Below are 11,604 nucleotides of genomic sequence, written 5' to 3' on the forward strand. Positions count from 1 at the left end.
GCAGCTGGGAATATTCTGTTGGAATGACTTTCTGGGGGAAAAATATGCCTTTTATAAAATTGGGATTTCCTTTATGGAAAAATTTCAATTTTGCCAGAAATTTCTGATTTGCTATTAGGAAAAATCAAACTGATGGCTCCATGGCTGCTTGGCTGGAAGGCTCCTGTCGATTTTGTTGTCGTCTGCACGGAGAGAACAAAATTGACAATAGTCTTCCAGGCAGGCAGCTGGGGAGATGCAGCAGGTCTGGAAGAGGGAGGAGGGGAGGTTGAGTGCCCTGGCGCTCTGCCGGCCCTGCAGCCCAGCTGCCTCCCCAGCAGCCAGGCTAGGGGGAAGGCGAGGAGAAGGAGGAGGAGGAGGAGGAGAGGCAGGCATGGGGTGGCCAGCCTGCAGCAGCCTGCCGATGAGGCTCCCGCCGCTCTCCCTTTTTGCCAGGCAGCTGGCACGCCCCAAGAAATTCCAGTTTGCTTCCCCTGGAAGAGATTTTTCTTTTTCTTTTTTTTCTTTTTTTTTTTTTTTTTTTCTGGAGAGCATTTACTGGGAAAAAAAAAAAAAAAGCAGCTTAAAAACAAAATTTAAAATCTCACCGTTTAAGGGGGGTGGTGAAGGGAGAGGGGATAATTTCAGAATGACTGTTTTCTCATGAGAAGGTATTTCTGTGATTTACACAGCTCTACCTTACACCTGGTACTTGTACTGGTGGGAAAAAAAACTTCTGTTCTCTGTTTTGGTAAGAAGTACAATGGGAGAAATAGACGCGCCTGCGTGGCTAGCAAAAGAAGCCCACTAGTCACACTTCAGATTGATTTGGATAACTCAGAGAACAAGGGTAAATGTCTCCTTCTGAGCCTCAAAGTGTCTGGTGGGAGCAGTGATCCCAGGTCAAGCAGCAGCACTGCCTTTACCAAAAAAGCCAGACCCCAGAACCCCCACCAAACCCTGCGCCTCTGGCCACAGTTAAGCAACAACCAGAGAAATCTTTTAAAACCAAACAGAAAGCGGAAATACATTGGCAAGTTCAGTCTGATGCAATTTGAAAGGGCTGGCTAATAAATCCTAAAATTCGAGGATATTTATGGAATTGGTCACAGACCAATTGCAATTCCATAGACCGAGTACAAGGCAGGGAGTGTGTCTCGCTGTAACACAGACCATAAACTGGAAGCTGAGCCCACTGCAGGCTGTTGTGCGGGCTGGGAAGCCTCTTCCATTGTGTGTTTGTGTGTATTCCTCAACCTTTCTCAACACGTTCAAGTCAGCTCCTGTTTATTCCACACTGACAAAAAGCACTAGAAGCTGAAATTATAATGATAGGAGGAAAACACAGATTCACTTCCTGACTCTAAAAATATTTAGCCCCAGTAATGTGTTGGGGGCCACCCTTTGAGATTTCACACACAAGCACACAAAAAAGCACTCCCTTCTTGTTCTTGCAAGACTCATTATTCCTATGATCCTAAGCAGATTTTTGCAAAAGAGGAAGAACAAGAGTAATGAAATCTATGAATGATAACACTCAGTAAATCAGAGAAAATATTTCTACAAGCACCTCAAAATAAAAAAAAAAAAAGTTATATAATATTTTCCTATATTTCAATAATCCATCCCTGATTTCTATATTCCAATGATCCTATCTATAGATACTGTGTGGTCCATGACATCACTATTGATAAAACAGCAAAAGGTAATTGTATCAGCACAGAGAAACATCAGCAGAACAGAAGAGCAAATATGAATTCAATTGTAGGCTCTCTATTATTATTTTATAGTGTAGGTTTTTGGATAATTTATTAATCCTAACAAAGATGTGTGATTTGGAGGCTGCATATTTTTTATTTCTTAGGACTTATTTTATTTGATAATGACATTAAATATTAGAAACTATAACAGCTGGTGTGTTTATCCTTACTTGAGTGTATTAACCTCTTTAGCCCTTTTTTCCAGAAGAAGGATTCAGCATTACAGATTTGACTGTCAGCTGCAGTGCCTGGCGGCCCGTTGGATTGGCACCCTGACAGAATCGAAAGTCCAGTGCTGCAAGTAAACATGGATGACATTGCAGATAGATAGAACTGGCTGACTTGAGGCACCTGCAGCTGTTTGCACCAGAATAAAAGCAAAGGTTGGGTTCACTGGAGTGGAAAAACACTGAATTTACCTCTAGTTATTTTGCCTGGGAAATTCCCCCCCCCATTTTTTTTTTTTTTCTCTGGTTGTACATTTTGGAATCTTTCCACTAAAAGCATATTAAGCTGAAATACCTAAGTGAAAAAATCCACCAGGCACCAGAGGGTTCTATAACCTATTTCCCCCCACTCCCTTTTTTTTTTTTTAATTCATTGAACAGTTTCCCCACCAGTAAAATTCACTCTTTACCAGTGGTAATACTGAGTTGCAGGGAAGGATGCAAACACTGAATCCCCAAAAACAATTCTCAGCAGCTGATTTTTTCAAATGTTGAATAGATAGAAACACTTATAAGCAGCTGAACTTATTTCTTTTTTTAACACAGAATACACAAGGACTGCCACAAGTGACAATACAACAGTGTACCTAACCATTTTGCTCAGCAAAAAACTCTTGACTCTTGATCTCTTTAGCACTCCCACTTCCCAGGACGGGTCCTCAAAGTCCTTGGAAACAAGGAAGACAGCCCAGGAACTTAGCAGCAGCTCTCCCTGGTAGGCTGTGATGGATCTGCACAGCAGCCTCATAGCCAGAATATTCCTTTCTGGAGCATGGAGGATCTCGGCGTGCTTTACAAACAGCATTTAATTGCCATAATCCCCGGTAAAAGTATTATATCTAGTTCACCAGTAGATAAACTGACGCACAAAGAGCTTAGGGGACTTGCCCAAGGTCACACTCTGAGTCAGTGGTGAGCCAGTGACAAAGACGTGGCTGGGGCAGACGACACAACCCGGGGGTGATGCCGCGCCGGGGACGCCGCTCTCTCCGGAGCGAAGATCAGCAGCTGGACTGACAAACGAGTGGGAGAGGGGAGGGTAGGTAGGTATGACAGAAATGAGGTGTTTGATGGCTGGGCTTTTCCCCTATGCCACCTGCATCCCTTTATAATAGCGGATCATTTACATTTTTAAAGAAAGTGTATTCTTTTTCATCACGGGCCACTGGTGGGCCCCGCGCTATCTTTTGTGTGGCACCCCTGCTAACAGAGGTGGCGGAGTATCAATCACAGCTTTCCCTGGGGTCATACCTTACTATGCTGGCTCTTGATCAGAAAGAAGCAGATGGTTATTTACCAACAAAATAATCAAGACCTCAAGAACGTTGGGGTTTTTTTCCCCAAACCTTCCTACAGATGGGGCCAAAATAAGGCAGAGTTGCTTGTGTCCCCTCCTGCCAGCTTCCAAGGACACTGCTTGTCCCACCAGCACCTTTAAACGTGTTATCTGTTAAATTTGCCAGAGAAATGTGTGGCACCTGACAGAGTAGAGTTGCCTCAGATTATTCAGTGTCTTTCATGAGGATCTGGCACTTAAACCACAGTGTGAATTACTGCTAGATTGTTGTGCAGGAATATTGTTATCTGCCCTACACTACATGTTTGCAATCAGTTCTTTACAAGCAACACACAGGCTGCCTTTGAATTTTTTTCAGTAGTCATGGTCACCCTCCTTCTTTATTTAGTGTTAAGTGTTATTCATTTAGCAGTAAAAAATGAACAAAAGGGAAGAAAGCAGGTGCTCTAAGTTTACTCTACAGCCAGCTGTCAGGAAGACACACTTTACTTATTTATTTATTTTTTTGTGGCACATAAAGGGGATTTATTGAAAGTGTTGGGGGAAAAAATATGAAGCATAAGTTCAATCAGTCTTTTCTGTAATCAATAAGGTTACTGAAGCAGAAAAAAACTATAATGAGTTGTCACAGAATTTGAATTCCCATTTACTTCCTTTTATATGTATTCAGGCAGAAAATCATCATGGAAAGTGAAAGTTGGGAAGCAAGGCCTGGCTGTGACTCTTGGGTTGGGCTTGTTTTGAATTTTCCAGGTAGCATTTGACCAACTGTTGTCTGAGTGACAGGAGCAGGAGAAGTCATGGGCACCAAGGTGCAATTTCCTTGCATTTCAGGTGGAGAAACCCCCTGGTGAAGTATGGCTGATCTTCCTTTTAGGAGATGCTCAGCCACAATGGTACATCCAGCTGGGCTCGTCAGATGTCCCAGATTCCTTACCCCTCCAAGTATTCAGCATTTCCAGCCAAGGGTCAAAGTGTCCCCAGCTCTAATGCAAAGGAAGGAAGAGCCCAGGATGTTCACTAAACACATCATTCCAAAGGTGTCTGGAGGAGATTTAACCATATAGCCCAAGAGCTTTCACTTCCCAGCGTGTTTAGAATTTCTTAAAAACATTGCCAAAGCATGTAGGAAAGGAAGGCAACAAAATCCTTTCCTCACATCAAGGCACACTCCTGAGGATCCGAGGGTCCATGGATTTAAGGCACACACTACCTTGAATTGGTTTGGTCTCAAATATTTTTCTTTAGGAATCACCCAACATGATATCATTTGCTCAGTCTGCTTTCAGTTTGTCTTACCTATAGATTTTTCATGCTCCATCTTACTTATGTGCCTGAATATCCCTGTACCTTCCAAAGATTCTCATTTTTCCTCAGTGTTCATCTTTACATTTTCCCCCCATATCTTCATCCAAAGGCTATGAGTTTTGATTCTAGAATATCCTGGTACTTCATGGGCTTGTAACTCATGTGTTTCCTAGTCACTCTGACAGCCTCCTTGCCCTTTGGCTCCATGATTCACTAGTCCCACTGAGAAACTGCAGAACTCCTTTTATTTATGAGAATATGTTATATTTATATGATCGACAATGGATGATTTGATCTCAACACTTGTCAGTACATCTTGGGAAAGGTAGACAAAAACCTGGCCCACATGAAATAAGAAATTAAGGTATCTGAAATCCAAACTCTAGCAGTTAATACAGTGGCTTTTAAAACACAGGATGCTGGTAACTATCAGTTTAAAATTAAAAGCTTTCTCTTGTGTGTTTCTACATATGCAAAGACAAAATATGGAAAATTCCAGAGTAGATAATTTTCATAAAGCATAAAAACCAACTGGTCTCCCAAATAAATGTATATGGAAACTTTGTGACGGTCTCTAGACATAGATCAATTCTTTGCATTCTTTGAATGCTTCTGAAGTGTGCTATCTCCACCAGCACATCATCTTTTGGTGATGGGGATTTCGACTTTAACCTAAATGGTAAAGCCAATGTTAAACTGAAAAGAATTTTCTCTGAATGGCTCTAATTCTTTCCTCTTTTTCTCCTTGCTATTTTTTTCCTTTCCTTTCTATTTACTGTTTTTAATTATTTTTTTTTTATACTGACAATCATAGGATTGAGACAGGGAAAATACAGCACATTGCCAAAATCACATAAATTTTAATGGCTTTCCTGTTCACTTAACCCCACATCAACAGTGTGACCTTGCTAGTCTGAACCATGAACCATCAGGGTGTGGAGGCCAAGAGCAGGGTGGATCTGGCCTTGCTCCAGTGTCTCTTGCAGAAAGGAAACTGTGGGGCATTTTGTGGGATATTTTTGAAAACACTCTGTGTCTTTTTCAAGACACTTGTGCCCTAATTACATGGAAGCTGGCAGTAGATTTGGTAAGCAGTCAGCACCCACCTCCAACAAGACCGACACACAATTAGCACTTGTGCAGCACATGTTACCCAAGCTCTTTCTAATAATCTATGTTTCTTCAGCATAACCTAAATTTTTAGTCATCCTTCATTTCCAGGATATTTACACACCCCAAAGTCTTTAATGGCTTTGTTCTCCGAGGTAAGGAATTCTAATTACTGTGAACAGGAAGGAAATTTAAGAATGGAGAAAGACTTAAGGGAAGATTTTTTAAAGGTGTACTAGCACCACAAGACATAGAGGCAAGTATCATTAATCAAGAAAGGACAAAATCAGTGATCTTCTCTGACCTCTTGTACCATGCAGGCCACTTAACTTCCCCAAATCCAAGCATTTTAAGTAGAGCAAATCTTTCAGAAAAACATTCCATCTTAATTTTAAAATTTCCACTGGTATAGAAAGTGCCACAACCCTTGGCAGTTTGTACCAAAGGTTAATTACATTCCCACAGAAAAATGTGCCCCTGATTTTTAATCTGAATTTGTCCCTATAAAACTTCTAGCCTTCAGAGCCTGCTATTTAAGAGACTGAAGAGGCTTCATTTTAAAATTGCATTCCCCATGGAGGCAATTAGTGTGGGATTATCTCACTCAACGTTAACCACACAGAAATGAAGCATCTTGTCTCACCCAGTGTTTGGGGATCCTTCTGTAACCAATTGAGAGAAACAGGTGCTACCTGAGGGCAATCCCAGCCATCAATCCCAGCAATTGCAGCTATCCCAGTACAGGATTAGTTGCTCACTGGAGATATATCAATTCTGCACCGACTGAATAAAGGGACAAAGCGGTGAGTTTAAACCCTATTCTTGTCATTCGCATGGACAAAATGGGACAAAACAAATCCCATCAGTCTGGACTGGGATCAGCTCACTTCATTAGTCTTCTGTTTTCTGGAGGAAAACAATTCCTTGAGCTCTTCCTGATAAATCATCTCTTGCAGTTCCTTACATGCACTTTGGGGCGTTCTCCCAGCTACTCAGCCTATTAACATCCCTCTTGAGGTGGATTCACAATGGGAATGCCAATATTAGCAGTAACATAAACCCACCCTGCTCAGACCTGACATTCCCTTCTGAACATGCAATTATAACCCTTTAGGTACCATACTGCACTGGAAGTTTTGTTTCCCTGATTATCCACCTGTAATGAGTTCAAAGTACTTTTAGAAGTCACACCTCTTACAGTAAAGTCTATAAAGCCAACTTTTGCTGTTTCTAGACAAAAAACATTACATTTTGTCCAAAACATCTAGCTTATCAGCAACACATTCATTTTAATAATGTCTACTTTCCTAGTGTCCGTGTGGTCTGTAAGTGCAGTCTGTATAAGGTGTATAACCTGTAGGGCTGCTTTTCTTTTTTCAGGACATGTTTAGAAATGTTAAATAGCTTAGGACCCAGAACCATTCTCTGCAGGATTCCAGTGGTGACATACTTGCTCAGAGAATATTCCCCATTTACAATTACATACTGAGATGTACCAATTAGCTGGTTTTTAATGCATTTGATGTTTGCTGCAATGATTTTGTAGCATTCTCCTTTATTAACCAAAATGTCAGGTGGTACCAAGTCAAATGCCTTACAGATATCTAAGTACATTACATCAGTGCCATTACCTTTCTCAACCAAGCTTGTAATCTCATAAAAATGATATCAAGCCTGTTTGACAAGATCTATTTTCCATAAACCCATGTTGAAAGGCATTAATTATATTACCTTCCTTTAATTCCTTATTAATCAAGTCTCATATCAGCTGTTCCAGTATTTTGCCTGGGATCGATGTCAGGTTGACAGGCCTATAATTACTCAAGTCATCCCGTTTAACCTTTATAAATGTTGGCTCTATATAAGCTTTCTTCCAGCCTTCTGGAACCTCCCCAGGGCACCAAGATTTGTTGAAAATCATCATTAATGGTTCATAGAGCTCCTTTGCTAGATCTTTCAAAATCTTCCATTAGCGTCTGCAGCCTCTGCTGTGACCATACGTCGTTCTTGTTGCAAAAAGGTCTGGGGGATCCATGAGACACTTCCTGCATCTTCCAGAACCCAAATACCTATGCAAGCCTGGCTGCCAACAAGCTGCTTAAAGAAAGTAAACCAGTGAAATTAAAAAAACCCACATTTTCCCCCCACTCTCTGCCTGTGGGCACTTTAAATATAATTTCTCCACATGAAACCATCTAAATTCATAAGAATGTTTGTCACATAGCTCTGCCTGGAATAAAACATGTTATGATCCCACCTCAAACTCAGAAAAAGGGGCCATCATTCCAAGGAATGTCCCAAATTTCTCCTGAGAACCATGCCTAGTTCTGTAGCACAAGCCCGGTCCCACGGTCTCTGCAGCATCCAAACCCCTGATGTGCCAGAGCTTTTGCCTTTTGAAAGTGCAGTCTTCCCTCTATCTGCATCAAGGCACAGCTGAGGTGTATTTAGGCTAGGGATGTACCCCAGGAATCTGATTAGTTCAACTAGTTTGTAAATACACAATACTGATAAATTCTACATGAAAGACACTGGCATACATACATATATATATATATATATATATATATATATATGTGTGTGTGTGTGTGTGTGTGTGTGTGTGTGTGTGTGTGTGTGTGTAAAGTCCTGTCTGAAAGAAAAGCTACTACCAGGAAATAAACAAAACAATGATGTGGTGTACCACTTTTTAAAATGAAATATTTCAAATACTGAATTGTAGGATGTTTCCAAAATGCTGACACGTACAGATGGGACACTGAAACATTGTCAGTAGTGAATATTGAATTTTTCTGGTAAGAGAATTGATACTTTGGAGGTGGCATATAAAAATGCCATAGCTGAAATATATCCTGTTGTAATTTTTTAACATTCTTGTTAAAGTCTGTTTTTTCTGCTAAGAATTTGTTTTGTGGATATCCAGGCAGCCCATCTTCTTACAGCCTGAAGATCAGGGACTTGTGTGCTCCCATTCTCCATGAACTCAGGGCCTCTGTGAGGCAGGCAGAAGGGGTGTTTTCAATTCTAACTGTGCATGCCTAATTTAACTTTGCCGGTAATTTAGCTAAGTTGTGCACTGAGATTTTTTGTGAACAAGTCATAAAATGCATGGACAATTTTCCACATAAACATTTTCTGAGGTACTTGCATGCTACCTGAATTCTCTACATGTTCATTCTCACAGGTGAAGCCCCCGAAGTTTTTGTTTCTGTTGGTTTTGGTATTTTGTTCAGGTATCCTTGAGATTAGTTAATGAATTAATTATTTTCTTAATTGCCCTGTGCCAATAACAGCTTGTAGGCAGGAAGCATGAAGGGAGGGTTTTTTAAAAAGCTGAGTGAAATAGGCAGAGTAAGTTCAGATGTGAGTGTATCTATGCAAACATATATATACACAAACCTATATGTAGGTAGGACTATAAATATATGTGTTTGTATGCATGTGCATGTGTAGAATGTCAGTTGTTAGTAATACTTTTGGGTAAAGAAAATCACCCTAAATTTAGAAGGGTAAAACTAACTAAAAAAATTAACAAACCTTTAAATTAATGAAATATTTAAAATTAAGACTTACCAGGTGGAATATATTTTGAATTGTAAAGTTGTGTTAAGTGAAAGAATAACTCTAAAAATATTGTATTATTAAAGAATAAACCAACCAGCCAAAAAAAAAATATTTCTTAGCTGGTGCCACGGATCTGGTTACCTCACTGAAACAGGTGCAGCAGAAAGAATCCTTATCAAGAAGAGAAACCAAAGTGATTTGATGCACAGGCCTTCTTCCTTCAGTACTGCAGGTTAGTTCACATGAACATGAGCAGAAGTGAGTGACCTAATGCATATTCTACATGGGATAAATCTGAGACTCCTAAATAAACACATGCAGTAAAATTAAAACTGGAAGCACAAATATTTTACATTTCATATATTTAACTTGTAGAACAGACTCTGTTGGAGAATGTTATTGAGGTGAAAAAGCAAGGAGATGGTTAAAAAGGCAGCAATGGGAATAATGATGATATGAGCTGAAATACCACTAGTTACAAAAACCTATCTAAATACCTAAATATTACAAAACAGGGATTTTTTAAACTTGATATCCATATTTGGTGTCTTACCTCTATTCCAGGGCTATTTGTGCCATCGTTGGAGGCAAAATATCTAACCAGAAAAACTGTGGGCTCATGACATAAGTTTCCTCTGTTTCTGCAGCACCACACTGCTGAAAGTACACAGTCCCTTCAGATATCCCTGTTTGCCACACCAAAGCCATGCAGGGATAACACTCCCCTCATTGAAAGAGCATTGCTGACACTGCTGGGGCAACCAGTTCCAGGCAAGAGCTCTACCTGAGCAGCATCTGGGACCCTGAGCTAAACCAGACAGGGCTTCAGTGCTGGCACTGTCCTGTTCACAAACACATCAGTCACAAATAAAAGTTGCCTTTTTGGAGGCTTTGTTTTGGCAATTCACAGTTGATGAACAACAGTCACAAATCATAAATTTCATACCTTTGTCACCAGGATTTCAAAAAATCTGCAGGGCTCTTGTTTGGATGCAAATCTGAGTAGTTGCACCCCCTGTGATGAACATCAATAAAACTTTTAAAAGGTTTTCATGTTGGCAGCTACTGTCAAGGCAAAATTTTCTTTCAACCCTCTCCATGTCTTTTTGGGGAAGGCTCTGCTTCTTCTGCACAGAGGTCTTGGCCCCCACTTCTTGTACCTGCATCTTTGAAGCCTAACAGGAAAACTGGAAATTAGTGATGTTTTGGTTTTTTTTCCCCAAGCCCAAAACATCCCTTTATTGCTTTGCAGTAACTGCTAGTACCCTGTGGCACACTGACAAAAGTTGCCTTTTCCCACAAATGCCTCAGAATAACGAGATGTGACAAATTAAACTGCATTTGCCTTTTGTCTAGCATAATCCTATTTTAAATTATTTTTTTATTCTATGTTTAATGTTTTTTACAGCTCATTGGAAGATCCATGTTGACAGCCCAGGTAAGGTTTTCTTCAGCTCCACAAACCCACTATTCCCAGACTGCTGCCAAAAGGAGCTCATCCTTACAGTCCCACACCTGCCCTCAATGCAGTGGGGAGACAGGAACCAACAGATCACCACTGCAGAAGTGGCCAAGCATGTGCTCCCCAGCAGGAGAATTAACAGCACAGGTCTAGATGGAGTTCAAGGAGCAAGCTCCCACAAGGAGCTGTGCAGGACATTGTCCCAGAGCATCTGAGTGAGATCACCCAGCAGGGCACCACACTAAGTGTTCCTGGCTGCACCTAGAAGGAGCAGGCTGAACCACCTTGATGGCAATCTCAAAGAAACCAGTGTGTGGAGGTTTAATAAGACATGGGGGCCACCAAAAACTCCTCCTGACCCCCAAATCCTCACCTCTCTGGAGCTTGTATACTCCTCCTCCCCAAGCAAATAAAATGCTGATGAAAACGAGTTTCCTCCTGTGCTATATTCCCTCTGTCCTACAGGCTGGCACTGCTCAGCCTCCACATTCAGGCAGCGTGCGTTCCCTCTCGAGCACATTGAAGGAGCACAGACGTGCTCATTTAAGTGCAGGCTTTACTTAGCTATCCTTAAGAACACAAAATAGGCCCAGGAAAAAAAGACGGTGTCTGTATGCTCATTAAAACGCTTTCAGCCCAGGGCAAGGATTTGATCAAAAGGATTCCTGCCAATGGAAGGGCATGCTGGAGCCATTGTAAGAAGTTATGTGCGAGCGTCTGCCTTCCTTTCCTTTTCTTTCTTGTGCCCTGTCCCTTCCACTGCCACCTCCAATCTCTTTTCTTCCAGCTGGGGGAACAGAAGAGATTTTACTTCCTTGATGACAATTGTGTCCTTTGAGCAGCCAAAGCAAAAGGCACTTTGAGTTCAAATGAGACTGTGACTTAAACCAATATTAG

At 41.1% G+C, this 11,604-nt stretch overlaps 1 long non-coding RNA gene across 2 annotated transcripts; it reads left to right on the top strand.

The window, feature by feature from the left end:
* The first annotated feature begins 2,920 nt into the window (after positions 1-2,920).
* Positions 2,921-11,137, top strand: LOC108962989 (uncharacterized). Of its 2 annotated transcripts, XR_007777213.1 has the most exons (3): positions 2,921-3,009; positions 10,654-10,683; positions 10,776-11,137. It is a non-coding gene; the product is annotated as an uncharacterized LOC108962989 (long non-coding RNA). The 2 variants fall into 2 exon arrangements; XR_001991726.3 differs by having other exon boundaries at positions 10,654-11,137.
* The last annotated feature ends 467 nt before the right edge of the window (positions 11,138-11,604 follow it).

The sequence above is a fragment of the Serinus canaria genome, chromosome 3, assembly GCF_022539315.1.
Source record: "Serinus canaria isolate serCan28SL12 chromosome 3, serCan2020, whole genome shotgun sequence".
Taxonomy (NCBI): Eukaryota; Metazoa; Chordata; class Aves; order Passeriformes; family Fringillidae; genus Serinus; species Serinus canaria.